The following is a 27,868-nucleotide window of genomic DNA, read 5'->3' on the forward strand; positions in this document are numbered from 1 at the left end:
TCTTCTTGGGATTTGGGGAGTAGGTGGATGCCTTAAAATGCAACCATTTGCTTGTTTGGGATAGGAGACCTGGAGACATTTTTGATAAAACAGAGGTGATAGATGGAGTCCTCATTCTATGCACACTAGAACTTTCTCTGGGTGTCTGTTTAATGAACAAAGTTTGCTTTAAAACTGTACTTTGTGTTCTTTAAAGCATGCATATAATTTACTAACAAATTTATGAAAATGTTTTGAGATAGTGAACATTTCTAGAACTTCAGGGAATAACTTTGAATTCAGAGTTCTAAACAACTGTCATTATTATTGCATGCATGTTGTGTTCAAACCCTTGGCCCTCCTGGGAACAGGCTGACTTCACAGAGTGCCTTCTTAATTGAAGGAAAAACAAATCTGCTGTGAAAATCTCTTTTCTCCTCAGGCTAACCTTGGGAAAATCAGTTCAGCTTTCTGGGCTGTGGTTTGCTCAGCTGAAAAATTAGGGGTCTGTTTGTCTTTGCTAACATGTAAAGGTGAAAAGATCTCAAATACAGCACAGATGTCTGCTTTTAAATTTTCTGAAGAAACAGCTTTTTGAGATGAGGAACTCATTTAGCGTATTTCTGTGAGGAATGCTTATTGAACCTTTACCATGTGACAGCCCTTGAGTTTATAGCAATGTCTCTGCTCTTAAGAAGTCCATAATCTAGAACAGGGGTTGGCAAATTTTTTCTCTACAGGGCCAGATTCTAAATATTTATGGTTTTGCAGATGAGTTTGCCACAACAGCCAAACACTGTCATTGCATTCAGTAAGCATCCATAGACAATATATAAGTATGTGAGTGTAATTACATAAGCCAACTCTACAAAAATCTACAGGAGTGGATGTTGGTACACTCACGACTTGTCATATATATATATATATATTTTTTAGAGATTTATTTATTTTTACTGGAAAGGCAGATATACAGAGAGAAAGATACAGAGAGAAAGATCTTCTGTCTGCTGGATCACTCTCCAAGTGGCCACAATGGCTGGAGCTAAACCGATCCGCGGCCAGGAATCGGGAGCTTCCTCCAGGTCTCCCATGTGGGTGCAGTTTCCCAACACTTTGGGCCATCTTCTACTGTTTTTCAGGTCACAGGCAGGGAACTGAATCGGAAGTGGAGCAGCCAGGACATGAACTAGTGCCCATTTGGGATCCTTGGTGTGCAGGCAAGGCAAGAATTTTAGCCACTAGGCTGTTGTGACAGGCCCACAATTTGTCATATTAAAATGCCTTGGATCAAGTCTTGGTTTCATTTCCTGCTAATGCATAGCTTGGGAGACAACAGGTGATGAACGACTTAAGTACTTTGGTCACTGCCACCCATGTGGGAGACTTGGGTTTAGTTCTCTGCTTTGCCTGGCATTGGCCCGCCACCTACCTGGCATCTGGGGCTTTTAAGGAGTAAACTAGTGGATTATAAATCTCCCTGTCAGTGTCTTCCTCCATCTCTGCTTCTCAGATAGATAAAATAAAGATTTGAAACTTCAATATATACTTGTTATTTACAGAGTCACTTGTTGGGTCTGACTTGGCCCATGGGTTGTAGTTTATAGCCATCTAAATAAGAAGGTAGTAAATATATAGGCAAATAGATATATAAGATTTAAGTTGATAATTTCCAATTTCATGGAGATAGAATACCAGTAAGACACACCATTCACTAACTGCTTTTGATCTATACAATACCATCTTGCATAGGCTTAAATATTGGTTAGGCATTCTCTGTGCTCTGAGACCTAAACATGGTAGTTTAACGGTGTCCTTGAGTTTAATAAGTTTAATGAAGATTAGGAAATCTATAAGGACTAATATGTAATGGATCAACTATGAACAGCAAATGGTACTACCTTTGCTGTTAGTCTGATTCAGACAAGCTGTCATGAATTCTGAGGATAGAGGTGGCCACAACCTGACCTGTCTTGTGGGGTGAGGGATGTCAGATTTCCAGAGATTACTAATTTTGAAATTACTATTTAAATGTATAGCATCTGGTTACTTAAAATTAATCAACAGTGTTTTTGTGATTTCTGCTTTGCTCTTGTTAAATCAGCCTCCATTTATAAAAATTTCTGTAATTAGTGAATCAGAACAAAGAAAACAGGCTTAATCATTTAAAAATATATTTGGAAAATATAAATTTAGCTCATTGTGGAGAGCAAAGAAAACACAAGCAAGTAAATATAAAAGCTCTTGCTTTATGGTATCAGGCTGTTTGAAAATTTTTTAATTTTGCAATTTAACTGTGCTCCTTTGCATATGAATTTATTTTTAGACTAATCCTGGAGACAGGATTACAAAAGAAAACAATCCTATCTTCTGGAGATGACTTTGCGGCTGTGTAGCTATGATGGTGATCTTGCTTTATTTCATAGTCGTGTTCGGCTCTTTGGTGAATTGGTCTGGAGGCTGGCTGGATCCTCTTGGGGACATCTTCCCAGACCCAGTCCATATTAGGCCTCTTGGGTTGGTGGGAAAATGTAAGATCTCACTTATTACCTGCCTAGACAAAGAGAAAGTAATATTTAGAATGCCTCTGGGGATGGCCCAGCAAGCATTTATATTACTATAGTCTGTCCCCAACAGTTAGCATCAGGATTTTCTGATGCCCATGAAAGCAGGTAACTGATCTGTCACCATGTCCAAACTCATGCTGTATGTATTGAACATGCTTGCTTTCTACTTCAATAGTCTAGAGCAACCATCTGAGGATGTCAGCTGAGCAATAATCCTTAGAGGGAAAGAAATGTGTGCCTATTGATTTTCCATTATGAGGTCTTTTATGTGCTTTATCTCAGCGACTCTTTATAATAACCTATGTGGTAGAAATTGTTATATCATTTCACTTAGGAGGAAATCAAAGCTCAGAAAAGTTAAGCAGCTTAAGTAATTTTCCTCAAGTCTTAAAGCTAATAAGTAACTGACCAAGGATTAAATTTCTGCTCTGATGGCAAAGGTTCTTTCTAGTTATTCTACTTCAGAAAAGTTGGATAAAAAATAGCCAATTATTTTGCTAGAAATCCAGAGAGAAAAATAAAATTGCATCTCCTCCTTCCCCTCTTCTCTCCCACCCCCCCCAAAAAAAACCCCTAGAATCTAGTGGAAAGCTTTCCATTCATAGGGATGGAGGGTAAAAGCCCGTACAGTGGTTCTCAATCTTGGGGCCACACTGGAGTCATTTGTGGACTCTAGAGGAAATGCTAACAGTATAGATCATCCTGAGTGATTCTGTTTGGATTATCTTGTGGTGCAACATGGGCGTGGAGATTTTCAAAAAACTTCCCAGATGATTCTGGAGTGCAGCCAGTCAGGGTTGAGAATAGCAGAGGCCATGTGACAATGTGATAGAAGTCCACAGCTTCTTGCAGGCTTGCGGGCTCTTCAAGGTACGTTCATTAAAAACTAAAAAAATAAGTGTAAATAATTATGAGACAGACTCTCTGGAGTTGCTGGTTACAGCAGCTTTTTGTCACAATCACATTAACTTTCACAGCTTAACATAAATGCTCCTACTGGTTTGATGCCCTTTCAATCTCTGTATCAAAAGGAGCAATGATGTGTGATTTTAAAACATTTGAAGCTGTGAATTTGGGATTTTGCTTGGATTACAAAATGATGGAATGTATAATTTCAGAAAGGCTGAATAAAAGTTACGCTAAGCCCGGAAACTTTCCTGCTTGATTTTTAATTCTGGGAGACTTCCTAATTAAGTAAAATATAAGTGTGGATGGAGTCTCAGCATAAGTGCACAGGGGAGATCTCATCTGAATTCAGCGCATAAGTAAAGCCTGAAACACTGATCTCTTCATGGCCATGCCTACTTCCTTTCTGTAAGCTCAGCTGGAAGAAATGACAGCAATGGAAACAAGCTGTCTTTGGATTGGTGATAATGCAGTGATTTTCAATAAATGTGTTTTAGTTAAGGACTCGGTGGTGTGACACTTCACAATTTGTTAAACGTATTACACACATAATGTAAGACAGAGTAATTACAATTGGTCCCAATTCTTTGTGTATCGCTGTAGACCTTCCATTTGTAATGTGATTTTGTAAGTTGATTTCCCTAGCACTGAATTTGTGCTAGCCTTGTGACATTTTTTATTTACTTATTTATGAGAGTGGTGGGGGGTGGTGGACAGAGAGAGGGAGAGAGAAAATGAATGAATATGAATATTCCCTTCCTTCCTGTGGTTCACATCCTAAATGCTTGCAGTGGATGTGGTTGGGCCAGAGGCAGGTTGAAGCTGGGAACTGGAAATGCAATCCAGGTCTCTCATGGTGGTAAAAAGCCAACTACTTGAGGCATCACCTGCTGCCTCCCAGGGAGTGCATTAGCACAATACTGCAATCAGAGCAGCCCTGGGACTTGAACCCAGGTACTGTGATATGGGGTAAAGGCATGCCAACTAGTATCTAAACTGCTAGACCAAACACCTACGAACAGAAGGTTCTGTAAGTGGTTTGTTAGTTCTTCCTGTAACAGCTAAGAAGAATCCCATGCTTCTGTCTCTTAGGAACTCTGCCTCTGTGGTGAGAACAAGCCTAGGCCAGCCACCTGGAGATGAGAATACACGTGGAGCAGAGTCACTCATCCTGGTAAGATTGTCTGGATCGGCCAACACACATACCAGACATACAATCAGTGTTAGAACTGCCCCATCTGGTCCAGCCAAGGTCAGACTTCCTGTTCTTCTGTACCTGAATGGATATGAAGTGAAAGATGTTTTATACCATTAAGTTGTTGCAAAAAAGAGAAGTAATATGTATCATTAAATGGCTGTAGGAAAAATTATAATCCCTTTCTAGATGAACAGACTGAGTCTCTGAGAGGAGATATCCCACCACTGTGGACAGGATGGATGCTTTCCAATACTGGGGAAATCTTGGTTGGTGCTGATAGTGTGAATACTTGGCTGATTATTTCCATATTTTGAGTTTATTTACTCATCAAGAGAGGTAATAGGGTCTTGCTTTTACAGTTGCTGTGAGGATTAAAGAAGGTAAAGTGTGATGTGCTGAGTTAATGGTAAGCGTTCTATAAATTGTAGCTGTTGCAGTGATGCTGATGGTGGTGAGGACTGCTGACAACCCGATGGCCAGGAGGAGACAGGGCATGAAGTTGGCATTTAATTTTTGATTGGCAGGCTTTCTGTCTTGTTTTTCCTTTTCCTCCTCCTATCTCATTTCTTCTCCTTTCTATTTTTCTGTTTTCTGCTCTCATTTCCTCTGAGGTTTTCTAAGGATGTGTTTTTGTTTTCTAGTCTTTATCAGCTTTACCTACATGTAAAACCTTGCTTTTTTTAAAAAACATATTAGTTTAATTATATACATTTATGGGGTACAATTTATTAGTTCAAAACATGTGGTCCACATGTAATTATCAAATTGGATTGGTTAACATTTCCATATATTTCAAGATTTAGGCTTTTTTCATTAACACTTTGTAACTGAATGGTCTACAGTATATCTCAATAAATGTATACAATGTATATTGTTCAAACCTGGGAAGTTGAAGTTTCCTGTTCCTGTCACCTTTCTATGCTTGGAGATTTCAGTTTCTCTATTTAGGAAGAGTTGATTATGAACTATGGTCAAAATACTGCGCTGTGGAATGCTAGAACTTGTTCCTTCTCTACCTGTCAAAGCTTGGTTTGAATGAAAGTAGGTTGAAGATCTTTCATGGAATTTAAGAACTATTTTAAATCAAGGTTTGCTAGCAAGAAAATGGGGAGCAAAAATGGTGTCTACTATATATATACTTCACTCACCCTGCAAAAACTAAACCATCTAGGACATAGACTTGATAATTTGAGCATCTAAGATCAAAGGTAAGACAATATTAAGAAAATGTGCTATGACTTCATGATCAGTTTTACTAATAAGGACCACAGGGTAATTTAAATGGATTTCTGCAATATTTAGGTACTGTTTTAATATTTAAAAAGCAAACAATATTGCTTTGTCCTTGAAGTATCTTCTGTTCACCTTGCAAAGATTGTTCATTCAACAATGGTTTTATCCTGTCTAGCTTTCAGTTGATCACATCTGAGAAAATAAGGTTTGCTTTTGCACTTCTACTTTATTGCAAGCATATTAACTCCTTGGAGTATGTTTCAGTCCTTAGCTTATAATCATCTGCATTTGTTTATTGTTTCTCCACATTTAGATAGTTTTTCTTCTGAATTCTTAGGGACCCAAAAGCAGGAGGTTTTTCAGCAGTCTCCAGGTGTTGGTTGTTCAGAAAATACCACACTCCAGAGATAACTACAGGAGCAGGAGTTGTGGAGGAAAAAAAAAAAATCTGAGGCCCATGGTTAAAATACCAGTGAGGAAGGGACTATACATCAAGATTATTTGTGGAAACAATTACTCAGTACTGCTGATTTCATCAGAATGTCCTTTAACTAAAATTTGGAAATGTACTATTAATCAATTTGCCTTGGGAAAGATCACTACTTCCCTCAGGGTCCTGCTTTTAGCTTCAAAAAGCAGTTGTTTTGCTTGATTAGAAACAAGATTTTGACACTGCAACATTCAGAGTGCAGTCAGCAATAAATACCAAGTTTAATTTATACTCATGGCTCTGTTTTTCCCACCTGGAATTGTTATCTAATAAGACCTCATCCCTAATCTTCTGAGGTTCCTTCCTTCCTTCCTTCCTTCCTTCCTTCCTTCCTTCTTTCCTTCCTTCCTTCCTTCCTTCCTTCCTTCCTTCCTTCCTTCCTTCCTTCCTTCCTTCCTTCCTTCCTTCCTTCCTTCCTTCCTTCCTTCCTTCCTTCCTTCCTTCCTTCCTTCCCTTTCGTATCTTGGGTGTAATCATTGGTGTAATCATATACTCAGAGTAAATATTTACTTGAGATGTGTACGAGAGAGAGAAAATTTCTGACTTGCTCACCAGAAGCCTGAGCTGTCTGAAGCTGGGTAAGGTTGAAGGCAGAAGCTAGGAACTCAATTTCAGTCTCTTACATGTGTGGCAAGGAGCCTGTCTCCTGTTTGCTCCTATGGTGTACATTAATCATAATTTGAGTCAAGAGCTAGAGCTAAGTATCAAACCAAGGTCCTCTGATATGGGCTGTATCTTAACTGCTAGACGATAGTTCCTCCCTATACCCAGCTTTTGAAAAATCAGTAATTGTAGATCTTTAAGTGTAATTTTTGAAAACCTTGCCTCTAGAACTCTGCCTCACCATAATGGTATGTTCATGCTTTATTTTCACTTTTCTTTACAAATAGCTTTTGATATCCCCTTACGTTGCAAAACTTAATGTTATTTTGAGTTGAAAGAACTAAAATGGAATATTGTGGATGTGTTTATTATATAAAAAAGTGGTGGCCAGTAAAACAATGTTGAAGGGAAACAGAATGCTCATTTAGCTTGTAGTTTAAACTCAAGTTTGAATCTGCGTGAGTGTGTGTGTCGTTTTGCCTTTCTTACAGAATGATCGAACCAAAAACATTGACAGCATAGAGTTGGAGCTGTGGCTTGGTAAAAAAAAAAAAAAAAAAACAAACCACCATTTAAAAAAGCAGGGCAAAGTTATACATGCATGGAATCTTGAAATCTAAGCATTGGCTGCTACTAAGGGTTTATCTAGGCTTCATCCTCTGGAGTGTTTTTTTTTTTTTTTTTTTTTTTACAGAACTCTGACAGGTCTCACTATCTGACCTCTTCCAGCACTGGGGGGCTATTGCTTCAAGAAGTAGCACATCCATTATACCATTGTATGTTTTCTTATGACAGTTGTTAGCTTCTTAATCCCTTTCCTACGAAGCACTATTACTAGTGTGAACATAGGTTCTGAAATTATCTGAAAGTGGGCTCTAGGGGAGTGATAGAAATTTTGGGGGTACATTCACATCCCTGCTGGTGAAATCAGGTTGCATTGCCTCTGCGTGCTAATTGTCTTGGTTTCTGCAAGTAAAGTTAGAAATGCCATAGATTTGAGTAAAGAATTGCCATTTTAGTTTTTCCCCCGCTAGGGTGTTCTAATTGTCTTTGAATTTGGTTTCAGCAGCCTAGGTGAACGTTTGGGATGCTATTTTCTAAATGTAACCATAAAATGGAATTCATGGGTGGGATTGGGAGTGTCTAGACTTGATTCGGTTTTAGAGAAGTCATATCTGTTCAGAACTTCATCTTTGTCAACTTTGAAGTTGACAAAGCTTTATTTTATTTTTTGTTTTGGCCATATTTTTAAAAAATTCATTTATTTTTATTGGAAAGTCAGACATACGTAGAGAAGGAGAGATGGAGAGGAAGATCTTCCATTATTGATTCACTCCCCAAGTGACCGCAATGGCCAGAACTGCACCGATCCAAAGCCAAGAGCCTGGATCCCCCTTTGGGTCACCCACATGGGTGCAGGGTCCCAAGGCTTTGGACCGTCCTCAATTGCTTTCCCATGCTACAGGCAGGGAGCTGGAAGGGAAGCGGGGCTGCTGGCACATGAACTGGCACCCATATGGGATCCTGGTGTGTACAAAGTGAGAACTTTAGCTGCTAGGCTGCTGCACTGGTCCCTGAAGACACTCCTTTTTGAGATGAATGGAAGCAGACTCCATATTTTACTGCTTTGAGTCTTACTATGTACCTACAGTTCATCAATTTTTGTCAGAAATTAAAAACAATATTTACATAACTGATTTTGGTATAAAACATGAAAACATTAAACTACCTTTAAGTTGTATATGAACATTCTATTATGTATAGCTTAGCCTTTTCTTTTTGTTACAGATGGGCTAGATATGGGTGAATTCCATTTTCTTCCTTTCCACAGGAAGCTTATGTTTTCTTTTTATTTTTAAAAGAGCTATGTATTGATTTGAAAGCCAAAGTTATAGGAGGTGGAATAAGAAAGAAGGAACAAGTGAGTGAGAGAGATTAAACTTCCATCCACTGGTTCACTTTCCAAGTAGCTGAGCCAGGTCAAAGTCAGGAACCTGGAGCTACACCTAAGTCTCTGAGGAAGGTGATAGACGCCCTAACCCTTAGATCATCCTTTGCTGCTTTATCCAGGCCATTGGCAGGAGAAGAATCTGAAGTAGAGCAGCTAGTATAAGTGTGCATCCATATGGGATCCCAGCATCATAGGTAACAGTTTTACCTGTTACATTAAGTTTGTTTCTTATCATGCCTTGCAAATGGTTTGGGGCTATGTATCTGGTCTTGTTCAGTGAAACAAGGTTAAAAGAAGTGTTTACCATGTGCAGGCTGGACATAAAAATGCAATCTTCTATACGCTTTCCCTTTCTAGGGCAGGCCACATTGGGGTTGATGACGTTAAAACTTGCAAGATAATTTAATCCTTTAAGTAATTCAGAGTTCTTAGTTTTTAATAATTATTTTTGACATCAACATAATTTTGATTTTAATTAAGCAAATGAAAGTACCATTCATATTTCTTCTTTATACTTCTTATACTTTAAGTGAACTATAAAATGAAAAATAGGATAAGTTGGCATTCTAAAATAATGATACAATTCTGAAGAAAATCACTTTGTAAAGGTGAAAGAGGAATAGGGGGAAAACCTTCCAACATTTAATATTCACAGGTTGGACAAATGAAACCCTGGGAAATAACCTTTCAAATCTTATATAGATCTGAATGTTTCTAAAACTTGACTATCTACCCAAGTGTTAAAACCAATAAATCAATGCTTTCTTTCAAGTGCTGACACAAATGATTTCTGAATAGTTCAGTTTGTTTTCCAATGCAGCTCAAAATCAGAAGGAAAATGTTAGTGCAGTAAAGCATGGGCTACTGTGATAGAATTTTCCCCTCCATTTACTTCAGTGATATTGCTTCAGTGGAGTTGTAGGAACAACCACATTTTTATAAATTGTACTATAAATATCATACATTTACCAGCTTTTTCACGATTGATGTACCCTGATCAATATGAAACAGGTATGATAAATTATGTTTGAAACATAAGATAAGCAGATTTAATTGGAACAGTTTGTCCCAATAAACAGTTTAAAATTCCTACAGATGAATCATTGTAATTACTAAACAAAATTGATACTCTGGTCTGGGACAGTATGAGGTTTCCCACTCATCCATGTCCATATCAACCCACCCAGCTGCTGCTTCTATTTTATAATATTGCTTTCGAAATTGTTTTTGAATATTTTAATTTTGTTTGCTGCTGCACTTTTTGGCAAATATATCCACAGCTTAATTAACCTTTATTACTTTGAATCTCATATCTATCCTTAGGTTTTATTTATGTTTTTGTGCTTTTGAATTTTCAAAGATGGGATTGGAAAAACAATGTTAGCATTTGGGAAAAACTATTAATTTTCTCAGCTTGGCTACTACCAGATTGAATAATTGCAAGCAAATTATACTACTTTGATTCTTTTAATATTTTACAGTCAACAGCCAACAGCAATTACCATTATTTAACTCTAAGTGGATTATTTACTTTGATATCTGCTTTTGAAATGCTAGAAACACTTATGATTGCTAAGGGGGCTATGAAAAAAGTGTGGTTGGGAGTTTTGCAACAGAAAACTTGGGTGCAAACTTAGGTTCCACATATCTTAAAAAATTAGGCAAGTCATATAATCCTTGGGCCTGTCTGGAATGGGATACTTCTACCACTATTATGAAGATTTTTTTTAATGGATGACATGAGATCATATAGACAGTGTGCAACATAGTGTTGGTCTGCAGAAAGAGGTCAGTAACAGAATATTAATTCTGAAGACATGAGATATGAAACATCTGCTTTCCTGAAAATGGTCTAGAACAGTGGGTGATCACCAATTTATTTTGAGTGAAATTCTGATTCTGCTCTTATTTAGCTAATTTTAAAAGTGAAGAAAGAAAAGAATTTTCTTAGCAGTTATTTTTAATTTCACTGACAGTCAGTAACTAATAGTTTTGCTCTAAACCTTGTGACAGTCTCCTTTGCACTCATGTGAGATGGGAGGTAGGTGGCTTCTTTCACTCTCCTCCTCCAGCCCCACTTGGCTTTCTGCTTAATTTGAATAGTATGAGTTCATTCTTATGTGGAACATCTTTTCTATTCCAGAATTTGTAGTGCTAAATCCTCTCCATACTTAATTCCTTTCTTATTTAATCCTCTACTAAATAATTTAAAAAGTAATGGGTAGGAAAAAACACTTTCTTAAGAGTAATAGACAAGTACTATAAGCAGTTATCAAATTTCAAAATGTCAGTTTTGCTAGGATACTTTTTATTTTGTTTTTACAAATCAGAAAACAATTGTCTTGGTACTGGCTTATTTCACCAAGCATAATGGTTTCCAGTTACATCCACTTTGTTGCAAAAGACAGGATTTCATTCATTCTTCCAAATGAGTGATACTCTGTTGTGAATATATACCACTGTTTATGCAGTCATTAGTTGATGGGCATTTGACTTGATTCCAGGTCTTACTGTTGTGAATTGTGCTGCTATAAACATGGGGTGTGTCTGACTTTCAAATGCCAATTTCATTGACTTTGGTTAATTTCTCAGGAGTGGACTGGCTAGGTTATAATGTAGAACTATTTTTAGATTTCCATACTGATTTTCATAATAGTTGTGTTAGTTTCCATCCCCCAAAGCAGTGTGTTAGGGTACCTTTTTCTTTACATTCTCTTAAGTGTTTAGTGTTTGTTGATTTTTGTATTTTAGCTGTTCTAACTGAGGCAAGGTGAAGGAAACCTCATTGTGGTTTTTATTTGATTTTCCTTGATGGCTGTGATCCTGAGCATTTTTTCATGTATCCATTGGCCATTTGTATTTCTTCTTTTGGAAAATGCCTGCACATGTTCTTTACCATTTTTAACTGGATTGTTTTATTGTTGCTGAGTTTAACTTCTCATAAATCATGGATATTAATCTTTTATCGATTGCGTAGTTTGCAAGTATTTTTTCCTTTTGTTTCAGTTGCCTCTTTGTTCAGTGTTTTCAGTGTTTCCTTTGTAGTGCAGAAGCTTCTTGGCTTGATATAATCCTGTTTGTGTATTTCGACTTCTGTTGTCTGTGCCTCTGAGATCTTGTCTGAGAAGTCCTTCCCTATGCCAGGGTCTTGGAATATTTACTGTGTTTTCCCCTTGTAGTTTGATGGTTTTAGGCCTAATATGTATACTTCTGATTCATTGTGAATGGACTTTTCCACAGGACATGATACAGGTGTCTTGCTTCATACTTGTGCATGCAGAGATTAAAATTTCCCACAGCGTTCCTTGAAGAGACCATTCTTTCAGAGAGTGCTTTTTCGCTTGTTTGTGAAAGATTTATTGGTTGTAGATATGTAGAGTATTTTCTGTGGTCTCTAATCTGTTCTATTGTCCCACCTGTCTATTCTTATGCCAGTACCAGTGTGTTTTGATTAATAGTTGCCCAGTATTTGCTTTGAAATTTAATTTGTGATGCTTCTAGATTTGTTGTATAGTAATTGTTTAGCTATTTGGGTTTTTTTATGATTCCATCTGAATTTTAGCTTTTTTCCCCCAAGATCTTTCTGTAATTGGCTTTGGATAGCATGGATATTTTGATGATACTAATTTTTCTAATTAATGAGCATAGACACTTTTTTCATTTTATGTCTTTTTATTTTCTTAATGTTTTTATTTTTAATTAAAATGTTTGTTTTTTTGTCCTTGAAAGGCAGAGATAAAGGAGAGAGATATTTCCATCTAGTAGTTCAGTTGCCATATATCAGTAGCAGCCAGGGCTGGGCTAGGCTAAAGCCAGGCACCTGGAATTCCATCTGGGTATCTCTCGTCGGAGACATTGACCTGAACTTTGGACCATAATCCATTGCTCTCTGGGATGTATAGGCAGGAAACTGAATCAGAAACAGATTTCCAGCTACCACTCTAATATGGTCTTTGGGAATCACAAGCGATGATTTAAGCTGTGGTGGCACCACACCCGGAGAGGGAGGAAGGGAGGGAGAAAAGGGGAGAGACAGGGGGAGAGACCGGGGAAACTGGGTCTGGTTCAGGCTGAACCCAGAAAACTCCATCCAGGTCTCCTGTGTGGGTGGTAAGGGACCAAGTGGTTTCGACATCTAATGCTGCTGGATTAGAAGGAAAGAAGCTTGGACTCAAACTGGTGCTCATATGTGCTGCTGGTGCAGCAAACTGTGGCTTAGTGTGTTGTGCCACAGTGCTGGCATGACCCTGACATTCTATTTCTGATTGACTTTGTTCAAATTCAGTAATATCTCAATTTTGACTCTTGACTCTTTACTTTAGGATGTTACCATTTCTTTTTCTTTTTTTTTCTTTTTGCTACATTTACACATAATCATGACCTTATGTGCACAACCAAAAGGTTAGAGGAATGCTACATGGGGACATCTGCTTTGGAGGAAGGTGGGCTTCACAGCTTCTAATATTTCCTGTGCTCAACAAAGAGCAATGAAACATAGAGGCTGTAAGATAAAAATTTTGGGTCATTTTACAAGATTCATTTTCTACCGATTCTAACACATATTAATATTTTTCTTTTTGCTTTTAAACGTTTATTTTAAAGGCAAAGTGTGGATGGAGAGAGGGAGAGAGGGGAAAGAGAAAGAGACAGAGATCTTTCATTTGCTGATTCAGTTCCTAAATGATTGCAATAGTTAGGGCTGTGCCAGGCCGAAAGCCAGAGTCAGGACTCCATGTGGGTCTCCCACATGATTGGCAGTAACCCAAGTACTTGGGCCATCTGCTGTTGCTTTCGCATTAACAGGAAGCTGGATCAGAAGCAGATCACCTAGGACTCTAACTGGCACTCCAATATAACCTAAACTTTAATAGTGCATATTACTATGAGTGACCATTTCTTGGATGACTAATTGTGACAGGTCTTGTTTATATTACAGTTGGAGATGTTACAATTGCTATGCTGGTATTTCTGTTTTCATGTGTGTATTTGTGTACATCTGTCTAAGCAGATACTTCTTGCTACTGGAAAATAACTAATCTCATTGGTCAGTGTCAAAATATTCCTTGGCTCATTATTCTACAGGGAACAAAATTGTAGGACACTGAAATTCTTGCTGTTGATTTTTCTGCTTTTTTGAGTGACATGCCTCCCCACATGTCTCCACGGACTTTTCATGGGTTTGGCCAACTGAGCGTGTGTCTAGCTTAGATGAGGAGTTGTCTCAGAAAACTTACTGTTGTGGGGAATAGAAAACAGGGAGGAGGAATCCTTGCTTGAGTTTTCTACCTTGTTCTTTTTTTTTTTTTTTTTTTTTTTTAAAGATTTATTTTTTTGTTTTTATTACAAAGTCAGATATACTGAGAGGAGGAGAGATAGAGAGGAAGTGGAGCTTCCGGGATTAGAACCAGCAGCCATATGGGATCAAGGCGAGGACCTTAGCCACTAGGCCACGCTGCCGAGCCCTACCTTGTTCTTGAATTCATCTCTTAATAGCGTTGGAGTTTGGGAGACTTGTGCAACTATTCATAAAAGTGGTACTTGTTTCTCATTTGACCATTTTTGGTAGTTAAGTTTCTTTTGGTTAAAAATCCCAGAACAACACGTTAGAATGGGAGGATTTAATATTCTTTTGTATCGCCTTTCATATTCTCTTATTTAGAAGAATTAGTTACTTGCCTCAGTCACACAGAGTGTTTGTACATTGATCTGTCTCTAAAGCTAAGGTGCAGTCCACGCTGCCTCCCTGTTCCTGAAACATTGCAGGTTATGTGCAGGGGGTGAGGATCCCCACCTCTGCTTGTGGCTACCACATCTCACCAATTCTTTTAGACTGCTCTAACTCAAAGGCCCACACTGTTTTTAATGTCAAAACCCTTTGCATTCTTAAAAGTACAAAGAGGATTCCAAATAGCTTTTGTTTATGTTGGTTATATCGTTTGATATTCACTCCTCTAGAAATGACCACTGCAACTTGTAACGCAGAAGCACATAGTCCATCAGCCCTCCAGGTCATGTGGTCATCACACAGCAGGTAACCTCTAGAGGTCTCCAATGTCTATTCATGGAAAACTGCAAGAGAAAAACATGTCTAATATTACCATGAAAACAATTTTGGCCTCTTCGTTCCTTGAAGATGCCTTGGGGGTGTTCAAGAGCAGGTGGGCTGGAGTAGAGATTCAGGGCTCGAAAGCAAGTTTTCCAGGAGGGATGCTTCCAACGGGAGCCCTCAAATGGTGCGTGGGCACACTGAGTCCTGAGGATGTCTGGCTCTGAGATTGTTCCACTTATTTGTGGCTCTTAGAAACCCGATTTTTATCACCTCTCCAACAGTGAATGTCATAGCAGCTCACATTGGAGTTGCAGTGTTTGTGAGCTGCAGATGAACTTCTGCTGTGCTCACTGCCAATTATGTTAGTTTCCAATCTTCTGGGGAGGGTGTGGTTGTGGCAAAAACTGTTTAGGTTAGTGTTTGAATGCACGATATAAACACACACACACACAGATATGTCTCTTTTAAGTAATTGCTGTATTTCTCATTTGCTTAAAGGTACTTTATGTGTCAGGTGTCTCTGAAGCAATGCAATTTGTTTGGAAGAGTATTCTGGCAGCAGTATGTTAGATGATTTGGGAGGCAACAGGCAAACTTCTAGAAAAATGAGTACAAAGGAATCCAACTCAGAGAAATTAAATTAGGGTGCTTTTATAAGATAAGCCATTTTGTTAAATAGCTCCTACAAGTTAAATGGCTAAATTAATATGTAATATAAAGTTGGGACTTCCAAGGCAATTCTAAGTTCACTTTCTCAACCTTAAATTTGCATTACCCTTTCACATTTCCATTTAATTACATATATAATTTATTACCAAGAATTTTCCCATGGTTAACTTATTTGTGGTTAGCCCCAAAGGACTTTTTGTGCTTTAGATCTAGGGTTAGCATTAAAGACAATTTGCTTGTTTGTTTCCTACTCAAAGGAAAATACAGTGTCAGCATTTTGTAACTAATGAGTGGACTTAGTGATTGATATAAAGACAGGTTAACAAACTACATATCTCGAAGAAGAGAGGCTTATTTGCATAGCAAGCCTGGTTTCACTGAGCACCTTGTGTGTGCTGTTGCCTCTCCTCATGCGTGTAGCCAGCCACAGTTCAAGGCATGGGATGAAGCAAAAAAAAAAAGCTGCGAAGACTGTGGAGTATATCATTTTAACTGATGAAATAAACTGAAAATCATGATCTCTATCTGGGCTGGTAAAAGTAGAAGCTCAAAGAAAAAGAACTGCATTTATTGCATAGTTTTTTTTAAACTGTCTTTTTCAAACTGTACATTTATTCTGGTATTGTTTCATATTGAGAACCACATGCTGTATATTTTTCTTCCCCTGTATATGAGATGTACTAGGGAAGGTGACTATAATTACACTACCCAGTTAACTACTGCAAACCTTGCAAGATTAGGGACCAGATTTTCCTTCCATAGTTTCACCATATTATGGAATACATTAACACTCCTTAATATGTATTAAGTAAAAGGCAATGGATAAAACTTGGTGTTTTTCCCCATAATATCCTCATTATGTAACAATATTACTACCCAATCATGTAGTAAAATTATAATGAAGTTTAAGAAAATTGAGATGAGGACATATGGCAAAGGTTAGGGGAGTCCTTTTGTTTGGATTTATGGTAGAAATTTACTCCCTAAAACCCAGCTTGAGTTTCTCTAATCTTCCTCCCTCCTCTTTTAATTTGAAAGGCAGTCAGTCTCTCTCTCGCTGTCTCTCAACACACACACACACACACACACACACACACACACGGAGTGGGGAGAGAGAAAGAGAATAGTCTTCCATCTGCTGTTTCACTTCCCAAATGTCTGAAACAGCCAGAGCTGTAGCAGGCTGAAGCCAGGTGCCAAGCACTTGGGTCATCACATGCTGCTTTACACAGGTCATCAGCAGGGAGCTGGATGAGAGGCAGAACATCCAGCACCCTATAGAATGCCAGCCCTGCATATGGGGGCTTTACTGGCTGTGCCACAGCATGAGCTGCTCAGCTTTGAACTTGTAAGTGGTGTAGTCACATGGTTGAGTTCCAGGTATGAGCTGAACTTGGATGTTCCCTCCAATTTTTACACTGCAGCCCGAGTTGCCCATGTGACTATCTGTAGATAATGCTGTTAAGACAGTAATTAAGATTTAAGGAGTTCATTGGGGGAAAAGTCCTATTATGTCAGGACTGGTGTCCTCAGAAAAGCAAGAGAGATCAGGGGGGAATGTATATGGAGAAAAGACCATATGAGGCTGCCATCTGCAAATCAAGAAGAGAGGCATCAGAAGAAGCCAAACTGCTGACCCTTTGGCCCTGGACTTCCAGCCTCAGAGCTGTAACACTATACTGCTGTTGTACAAACTACAAACCACCCAGTGTGTGGTGTTTTGTTTTGGTAGCTCTAATAGTCTCCTACCCCCAGTTAAGAGGGCTGTTATTTGACAATCTTTGAGAAAGTGTGCCATGCTTAGTGATGAAGATAAAGAAGCAGTACATTTATCTGCAGGTATTTTTATTACTAATCATATCATTTTATTGCATTTATAGCAAAGAGGAAGGTGAAATGGGCTTGTGCTAATCACACAGCTGGTGGACTCACTCTAGCTCACAGTGTGTTTGTGGCCCAGCCCTGAGACTCTTTAATCTTCTGGCTCCACAATACAAGAGTACTTCAGAGCATTCATGGAAAATGCATATTATGAAAAAACTGCATGGATTTAAATATTTTTGTGCCAAAACAAGATTATATTTTAATTCCACTTTCCATGAATTTTTAAGTCTCTGTACAAGTTATCTATGATTTAAGTGCTGTTTGTGAGCTGAAGAGACAGAGGAGACGGGGAACTGGGGAATTCAGGCAGAAAGCTAAGAAAGAATGTGCATGTGGCAGTAAAGTAAACCAAATGGGGCTTCTCTTCTATTGGAGGAACATGGCAGGTGGGATTGGCTTCACACATAGACTGTGGATCAAGCTTGTCCAGGTTTGAATCCTGGTGCTATTTTTCAGGTGATTATATTGAGCAAGTTACTTCATTGTAGAGTGCCTCAGTCTCTTTACCCATAAAAAAGATTGATAGAGTAATAATGATGATAGTAATAGTGATAATATTAATGATAATGACTGTGTTTTCACGTGTCATTTGATATGCTGATGTTGTCATATCCCTTTCCAAGATTTCTTTGTCACTTTTCAGAGAATTTGATCAGTATGGGACCACTACTTCGTTGACTAGTCCAACCACATTCAGTAGAGGAAACCCCTTGTTTCTCTTAATTTAGAAGTTGTGTGAATCTCACTAAGACAAACATTTTCCCACTCAGTATCTTTTTTCCCTATTGATTAGTTAAAACATCCTCCTCTGACTTGGGCAACCCTTTAGTGCCACGAATCCAGTTCACATCCCTTCTGTTTGACTCTTGACCATTGGCATCAGTCTGGATTTTTGCTACTCTGCAGATTTAGGATTTTGCCTCGATCACCTTCATGGACATCCCTGCTTTTCTGATTTTTAAAAAATCTCTTTCTGACTTGGGCCTATTTGCTTCCTTCTTTCCTCAAAGAGTTCTTCGTGATCACCAGGCTTTCTGGCTGGGCTATCACACTTATGGCTTAATAATTTCATTTTTCTGACTCTTTCCTTGGAATATGACTTCCTGTCATCTCTAGAAGTTTGTATCAGCCAATATCTATCTCATTACACATTCTCACAAGGTCTCTTCCCCCCCCCATAATTCTGATTTCTCACTTACAGTCTATCCTTGATGAATGAATTCTTTTGCAATATCTTTATGCAAATTTAAATTCTTCAAGTAGAGGAGCGGCATATCTGATTGACAAATAGTAAAACATAAAATATGACTTGTTTTGGAGTCTTCAATTCCTACAGTGAAGTTTTCATGGAAAGAAATACTAAATAGATACAACTCATTAACTTTCACTAAAAGGCATATCTCAAATGCTTACAAAACCATTTTCAAGGGACACTTCTTAGTTTATGGCCATGATAAAGATATTCCTCCCCACATGGCATCATGTCATGTTTCCTTTTTATAATTCTGGCACCGAACAACAGGTCTGCTACAAATTGGAACTTTGTTTTTGTTGAATGCCTAAAGATGATGAACGCACATCTTTGATTTTCTATGCTATGCTTCAGGTCTGGAAAAGTATTTTATATTAGAATGACACTAATTTGGCTTTACAAATGTCCCAGTGAAGTCATTACTTCAGAATTTACTGCCTATCAAGAGAAAAATGAGGGGCAGAAAGAAAGAGTTGGACATTGTAAGTATTTATTATGACCACAAATGCAGTAAACTGCATTAGTAACTGGCTCAGATAAGGAGGAAGGTTAAAAAAAAAGAGGAAGTCTATACCTTGTGTTCATTCTTGTTTCCAATGTAGTGAGAGATTATTCTGAATGCCTTATATCTCCTGACCATACAGTGCTGTTATTACAGTAATGTGTGTGACCAGGTGGACTGCTTTCTGAGGATTTATCAAAATACATCTGAATCTCAAATATTTTGTTGTGACCTCAAGAGATTCTTTCTAGTTCTTCTCAAATTCACCTAAAAAAATTCTCCACTGTTTCAATTATTCTGAACTAAATCTCATTTTTAAAAAATAGGCCTAAAATCTAATAAGTATGAGATGTATTATTATGTATATATGTATAGAACTGTATCTATATACATGAGGGTGAAAGGAGAGAAAGACATGAGAGCGGACTCTTCAAATGTCCACGATGACTGGGGCCAAGCAGAAGCCAGGTGGGGGCTAGAACAGGAGCTGGGGATGTAGTTAAGGCCGTGTAAGTGGGAGCAGGAACCCAATGACTTCAACTATCGCTACTGACACCCAGGAGTTGCATTGGCGGGAAGCTGGAGGCAGAGGCTGAAGCTTGGAATTGAACCCAAGAACACTGATGTGGGATGTGGGCATTTTAACTGCTAGGTCAATCACCTGCTCATATATATATATATATGTATATATATATATATACATATATATATCATATGAGATATATATGTATATTTGAGAAACATAAATTGGAGAAAGAAGAAAAAGTAAAAATTTTAGTTAAAAACAGAGATGGAGAGATGGAGACCACTTTTCCATCAAATACTGACATAAAGTTGAGTGCTAATTTTTTGCAAATAGATTTTACATTTCCTTACAGATGATTAGATTAAGAATTAAATATTTCTACATGTGTGCTTACATAATCTCATGTTATATGAAGCCTAGAAAATGTGGTCTGTATGCATACATGCAGGCAGATGGTCAAGATGTTCAACTGGAAGTCCTAGTTGAGATGCTGAATTCTAGGGAATACCAGAAGTTTTTAAACAAAAATTTCAAAGTGGGCATTCATACACCAGCTAGACTCATCTACACTGAACACACTCATACATGAAAGGGATGAATTGCTGAACACGAAGGAGAATTAAACATTAGGTTCCATTGGAAGAGCTGATATTCTCCCTCTAAACACCAGCACTCCATTACTTAGTTCATAGGCAGTATTTAGAATAACAATGCTCCCAGGACTGGTGCAGTGGCTCAGTACGCTAATCCTCCGCCTGCAAGCACAGAAATTCCATATGGCCATTGGTTCATGTCCTAGATGACCCACTTCTGATCCTACTCCCTGCTTATGGCCTGGGAAGGCAGTGGAGAATGACTCAAGTGTTTGGGCTCCTGTACCCACGTGGGAGACCTGGAGAAGCTCTGAACTCTTGACTTCTGGCTTCAGATCAGCTCAGATCTGGCCACCTGGGCCATTTGTGGAGTGAGCCAGTGGATGGAAGATCTATCTCTGTAAATCTGCCTTTCAAATAAAACAATAAAAAGAAATAATAATATTCCCACACTTCTCACAATGCCTGTTCACAACTGGTTTCCATGCCTGGCTAAATCAGTTAATCTCCTAAACTGAAAATGAGTTATTTAGCAAGTATAGTTTGTTTTTAGTATTTTTTAACAAAGAGAATTTTGCAGATAATTTATGACTGAGCCATCTCTTAGGTGAGTCAACTATATACACTGGAATATGATTACTATGTGATTAGTGGCTTGATTGTGCAATGATTCAACTGCAGATCTGGCAAGTCATCAAATATCTGCTAATAGAGTGTCAGGCACTCTCATATGGTTGTTGGCTGTCTTCTGGGATAAACATAAGAGTCTACAAGAAGCTTCTGCCAATTTCCACATCAAACTTGTGTGCACTTGTTAGTACCAGGGGAATTCTTGATGTGTAGACCAGCTATTCATTCAAACAGAAGGAACAATTTTTCTTGGTTTCTTGTGCATACTGCATATTAGGAACTGAATCACATTAAATGCAACCCAAATCAATATGTTGACATCCTAACCTTTCAGTACCTCAGAATGTGATTTTATTTGAGATAACATTATTGCAGCTGTTACTAATTAAGATGAAGTCACGGAAGGGTGGGCCCCTAGTCCCTGTGCCTTGTGGTGCTATAAAATGGGAGAACCTGAAATTTGGACAGACTTGCTCATGGTGAGAACCTCATATGAAGGAGGCAGAGATCATAGTGGGGTGAGACTTCAACAACTCAGGGAGCACCAAAGGCTACCAGCCGATCACTAGAAGGGAGGGGGAGAGGTAAGGAAAAGATTTTCTTTCGGCCCTCAGAGAGAACCCCATTGTCAGACAACCGATCTGATTGCTGACTTCCCAGCCTCTGGTAAGGTGCCCAGTTTGTAGCTCTGTTAGGGCAGCCTCCCTACCCCCAAACTACCACACTGGGCTTCTGAAGCTTACAAACTCATGAGTGAAGGAGGATTCTCTAGTCTGTGAATGCCTTTCACCATTGCTACTGCCTATATGATCTCATAAGTTGGACCCATTGTTCTTCTGTTATGACACCACTCCCTTTCATATCCAGGTTGGACAAATTCTTGATAGATTAATCTGGGTTGGGTGTGCAGATACCTACTAAACAACTGTGGAATATGGTTAGAATGTTCAACGCTAGCCAATGGAGAAATTTCAGATTACATGCACATATTTTTGTAATCCTAGAAGTAGAGGTAAATGTTTTACTAAAAAATCAGACATTGACCAAACCCAACAATGATGTGGAAAGACAGTGAAGTTACAGTTAATGAGTACATTCAGCAAGAAATTATAGTTGAAATGGAGAACCCTATGTGTTACGCATAAATAAATGTTTTATAAATAATGAGAGATATATTAGAGTACAAAACAATAACAGATTTTTTTAAAACCTTTGCATTAAAATAGTTGTAGGCTTACAGAAAGATGTATAGGAAGGTCCTTTATCCAACTTCTGTCAATGTGAGAATGTCTTACATAATCATAACAATATTAAAACTAGACTTGTTGCTAGTTAACACATGTAATAATGTGACTCGTGTGTGTGTGTATGTGTGTGTAGGGGAATGTGTATTTTTGTGCACTTGGTGCACAGAATTAAACCACTTAACTGTACCATTAAAGCAAGCCTCGCTCCTGTTTCCTTTGTAGAGCTCCAGTAATTTTCTTCCCCTATTCCTGACTCCTGTCCACTACTAATCTGATCCTCATTGCTATTATTGTAAATTTATAAATACTACATAAAGGGAATCATGCAGTATGCATCCTTTTGACATTGGCTTTTCATCAACTCTGAGTAATTTCCTTGAGGTTCATCCAAGCTAAGTATATCAATAGTCCATTCTTTTTATTGTTAAGTAGTGTTTCATAGGATATATGTTTCATAGTTTAACCATTCACTTCTTAAAGAGCATTTGGATAGGTTTTGTCTATTAAAAGTACAAATTTCTGGGTGGAAGTAAGTTTCCAAGGCCAATATTGTGGTATAGGGGGTTAAAGCGACCACTTGTGCAGTTAGCATCCTCTAGGAGTGCTGGTTTGATTCAAGTCCTAGTTGCTGCACTTCCGGTCCAGCTCCCTGGTAATGCACCTTGGGAAAGAAGCAGAAGATGGGCCAATTATTTGGGCTTCTGCACTTGGGGGTTGGGTGGAGTGAGATTAGGAGGATTAGATGACGCTCTTGGCCTGGCACAGCCTCTATTACTGCAGTCATTTGGGGAGTGATCCAGCAGATGGAAGACCTCTCTGTCTTTTCTTCTCTGACTCTGCCTTTCAAATAAATCTTCAAAAGAATTAGTCTTCACTTCTCTGGGTTATATGCCCAAAGGTGCAATTACTGGGTTGCATGGAAAGATTATTTTTATTTTTTAAAGGAAGTGCCTAAATAGCTTCCAGAGTGTCTTACCACTTTTTATTCTCACCAGTGATTCAGTTTCTCTACCTCCATCCCTGAAGCTGGTGTTACCACAAGTTTAGCCATTCTGTTAGGTGCATTTATAGCTCAGTGTGGTTTTAATTTGCATTTGCCTTATGGCTCACCATGTTGAACATCCTTTTGTGCTTAGTTGCTAGCGTAGATCTTATTCTAGGCAATATATGTGCATGTCTTTTGATCATTTAGAAGTTGGATTGTTTTCCCAAGGTTAAAATCTTGTAGTTGTTTTTCTTATTCTAGGTATAAGTCATTTGCCAGATGTGGTTTGTGAATGCTTCCGTACCATTCATACTTCAGCTTTTTATGCTCTTACTGAAGTCTTTTGCAGAGTTAAAATTGTTTTGATAAAGTCAAATTCTTTAATTTTGTATTTACGTACAATGATTTTGATATCAAAGAAACTACCGGTTTTATACTTTTTGAATATGAAGGATAAGAGGGAAGACATTAAGCATGGAGAAAGGTAGATAGGTTCAAGGTTAGGTCAGTAGTCCCAGTGAAAAGACAGAAGTATCAGTGCGGTGGGGAACAAGAGTTTGCCACTATCCAGTGCTTGATCTAATAGCACCTCATGATTATATGTACAATGTGGGGTCTACAGGTGATATTTTGGGCTAGGATTTATAATTTTGGGGCAGTTGTGCTATGAACTGGAATCTTCAAATGAGGGAAGGGGGCAGTTTGAGGGATTTAGCCAGAATGGCCAAGACTTGAGATTAACCAAAATGAGCTCCAGTTGGCTATAGTACATTCAAGCTGAAATTAGTGAGCAGCTAGAGTTGAGTCTTGATCTCCAGCGAGTGTTAAAACCTGACATAGGCCTGGAGCCCACCACATTCAAGTCTGCCTGAAGCCATGAAGTAAGGAAGACTACTTGGAAGAAACTGGCCATGCACGTTTCAGATTTGCATTTGACATTAGTAGGCAGTGCAGGATTCAGGGAAAAATCTGAAAAACTGGCCAGAGGTCAAGAAATTTCAGATTTTTTTCTTATTAGCAGGTTCTGAATAGTTGGATAAGTGAGAATATTTAATGAATGCCTTCCTTTGGAAAGTAGATTTGGGCGTGATCCTAATTCATTTTTGTGGTGGTGTTTGAAATTTACATGTATGAGAATGACATCATGGGATAGACTTTGACCTTCCAGGATCTCTCCAACCCATCTTTCTATTCCAGACTTAGCCAAAGGCAATGGAGCTGAGCATCCTGTGTAGCTTAGAAGGGGATTGACATGGTTCAGCTGGCTCTATCCACAGGCCAGGTAGAGGTCAACATAAGGAAAATGAAAAAAGAAAGGTACAACTTCTGAAAGCCTATGGAAATAGTTATCTGAGGACCAGTGTTTGATCAACGTGTACCATCTAAGCCTTTCATTTGGAAATCTGCAAGCATGGTGATTTGTTTTCATGCTATGAGTGAATGGAAAGTGGAGGCTGAAATTCTTTGTTAAAAAAAAAAGATTGCTGCCTGTGGTCTCCTCAGATAATGGTTCCGCGTTTTGGGGCTGGAAGTCTGCTCTGTCCTCAGAAACACAGGCTAGGCTTGTAAGAAAAGAAAATGCACGGGGAGTTATACATTTATCCCTCTAAAGAACACGTTTGGGGAGATTTTATGCTTGGAGTTGTGGCCAAGCATATGTGAGTGTGCTGAACATTTTGCACAGCTAGATTCTCGGGTGCTGCCGGCTCTCATAGCGTCAGCTCACGCAGACCCCTTCCCGCAGCCCTGCCTGCTTTGTTCCGCACGCAGCGTTCGTCTGCAGCTACCAGCAGCGCACGCTGGCTTTCCTACCTGCTTTTCCTTGCCGTCCGTCTGAGGAGAGTAATTGATTAGAGATCAGAATTCCTGTGGAAGACAATTTGAAGCGCCAAAGGAAGTGATGGCGTGAGTAATCGGTGGAGAGGTATTGGGGAAGGCAGATGTGCAGCATGTCCAGCAGGTGGCAGTGCGAGCATGTGGCGAGGCCATCAGAATCCTCCTGGAGAACGCACAGGGGCTCCGCTGCCCCTGAGGATCAGGATCTGGGAGTTGGTTCTGAAGGTAGACCACATCTTGAAGGTAGATTTCCAGCGCTCTACCGCTCACATTTCACAATCTGGGGAAGTTCTTTAAATGCCTTTCCGAATGATAATTTATACCTGCCCTCTGTCCAGTGACTAATTTTGAAAGGCTGACCTCTTTCAGTGAACGAATCACCTATACAATAGGAAAGGACATAAATGCTTCCTAACGTTTGGATGGGCGGTGTTTGCCCACCCTAAGCACTTTGGTGGCAGAATGATCAAGTAAAGACAAGATCATGGTTTCGATCTCTTCAGAGGCCAGTTTGTATTTTTCTCCCCTGCAGTCAAGGGCCTCACCTTAAATGTGTTTCACCACCTGGAAATGTCAGATTTGCATATGGAGGTCAATGCTGAAGTGTTGCACAGTGGAATAAACTCATTGGGGTTGAAGACAAGAAGACTGTCCTCAGGACCATGTGGCCTTGGGTCCACGCCACTCTGCGGCTGTGCACTGAACTAATTCTGTGTTTCTGTAAGTGACTCTCTGAATCTGTGTTGTAATATGTTCTGTGTAGAGGTGAAAGATGTGATGTGCCTGGCATACTGGGAAAGCTCAAATGTAGCTGGAAATAACAATGATGTTAAAATCCATGGGCTGTTTCTATGACAATTCACCTGGATTCCTTTTACACCAAAGGGAACCGATTTGTATCTTAATGCCATTTGAGAAATACTTCCGTGAACTGTTTAGGCAGGGCCTTATTATTTTTCTCGCCTGTTGGTCCTGGGCTGCTCCTGCGGTCCCCCGATGGAGTAGTGTCTTGGCTAGAGAGAGCAGGTGAAGCATCCATTGTTCTCGTATGACTTTTGAATGATCGTCTGTGCTCCCCTTCAGCTTCAGAGCTGTTCAGACTGTGAGACGCACAGGTCGGATCACTGCTCCCAGGAAGGACACCCCTAGTCCCTGCTGTTGGAGCATGCGCACGCCATGCCTCCTGCTTCATCCCGTGCTACGCTCTGCCTCCTGCATCGTGGCACTCCTCCTGAGGGGCGACGCCACTGCCATCCAGTTTCGTAATCCAGATGCCTCACCTTTTTGTGCTCGATCGCCTGCCTTCCCCATGCTTCTTGGCCGCTTCCCAAATCTCATCAGTCTTAGCTCTAATACATCTTTCATGTCTGTCTCATGTTCCATCATTTGTGCCCAACAATCTTTTAATCTATTCCGTTCTCATTTCATCTGGATTTCTACAGCAACGTGCCATTTGGTGTACTCACCTGCACTTTGTTCCTTTGCTGTGAACTTTTCCTCTTCAAGGTTAGAATAAAGCTTTGGTTGTGCTTGACTGCAATAGCACTTGTCAATTAGGAGTTATCCTGTGTATTGTATATAGGAATGGAAGTATGCTCTGCTATGCTGGGAACTCAGGGGGATGAATATCACAGGTGTCCAGCACACATCCTTCTGGGGAGGGATCAACGTGCAAGCAAAGTAGCACAGCCGAGTGTCACACTGCTGCGTGCAGGAGGAGGCCAGCAGGCCCTGGCTGCCGTGTGGGTGGAGGCAGAAGAGGCGGCACGTCACAGCTGCATGGAGGCCTCTGACAAACACTTGTGCAGGGATCTGGGCTTCTGGGTAAAACTGCGGCTGCTTTCATAGAAATTTATAGTTTACAACATTTGGGACTCAAAAATTATAGTCCAAGGTTTGTTGCTTGTGAATGCTGAGTGCTGTGATTGAAGATCATTGGAAGAGTCTCCAAAAAGACCATGAATTTTTCCCCTGCTCTTTCTTCTACATTCCCTGTTTCTCCAAAGCAAGTCACAGCAACTATGAAATCTCTTCCCTTAGATGTCACAGAAACCAGAGCGCCTTTCCTTCAAACCCAATCATAAAACCAAGAAATTCTCTTTAACCTTCCCTTGCCTTTCGGTGTAAGAACAAGTCATAGAATTCTCTCATCTATCTTGTCAGGAGATCCTAAGACACAATTTCAGAGAGGATTCTATCCCCCAAATCAGGAGAAAATAATGGTACACACAGAGGAAAGGAAGAATCTGAAAAGATAGGTCTTGATGGGTTTCCCCTCCTAAGTCTTTTACCATTAGATCATACCCTTTTTGTCTAATTGCATTTGGATGTGGTTGTACATTCTTCATTGAATTCAAGCATAAATATACAGACAGTTTTCCCTTGGGCCTTTTTGTCTTCACTTCTGAATTCTCCCATGTTACGTAAAATTATGATTAAACAAATTTATTACGCTTTTCTGTTAACCTGCTTGTTATAAAAAGAATAAGCCATGACCCTTGTAATGTGGTGGAAAGGGAACATATCTTTCTGCCTCTATCAGAGAAAGCAGGTCACTCAGTAAGACATAAACAATTATGTGAATATACAAAGAAACAATTCCAGATTACACTTGTCATTTTGAAGGAATAGAACAGGCATCCCAAGAGAGAAGAACGGGGCCGTGGTCTTGCTGGGCCAATTAGGAGAGGACTTCCGGAGGCAGTGGCCTTTGAGCCGAATGTAGGAGACTAAGCAGGTGGATGGGGGGCATGCTCTGCAGCAAGGGCAGG

The 27,868-nt window shown here is 39.3% G+C and overlaps 1 long non-coding RNA gene across 1 annotated transcript in view; it reads left to right on the forward strand.

Annotated features, from left to right (window-relative positions):
* Positions 1-4,540: 4,540 nt before the first annotated feature.
* LOC131480937 (uncharacterized) overlaps positions 4,541-27,868 on the forward strand; it is a 269,731-nt gene continuing 246,403 nt past the window's right edge. The window contains exon 1 of the long non-coding RNA XR_009245903.1: positions 4,541-4,623. This is a non-coding gene — a long non-coding RNA (uncharacterized LOC131480937). The remainder of the gene's footprint in view (positions 4,624-27,868) is intronic.

This window comes from Ochotona princeps, chromosome 8 (genome assembly GCF_030435755.1).
Source record: "Ochotona princeps isolate mOchPri1 chromosome 8, mOchPri1.hap1, whole genome shotgun sequence".
Taxonomy (NCBI): Eukaryota; Metazoa; Chordata; class Mammalia; order Lagomorpha; family Ochotonidae; genus Ochotona; species Ochotona princeps.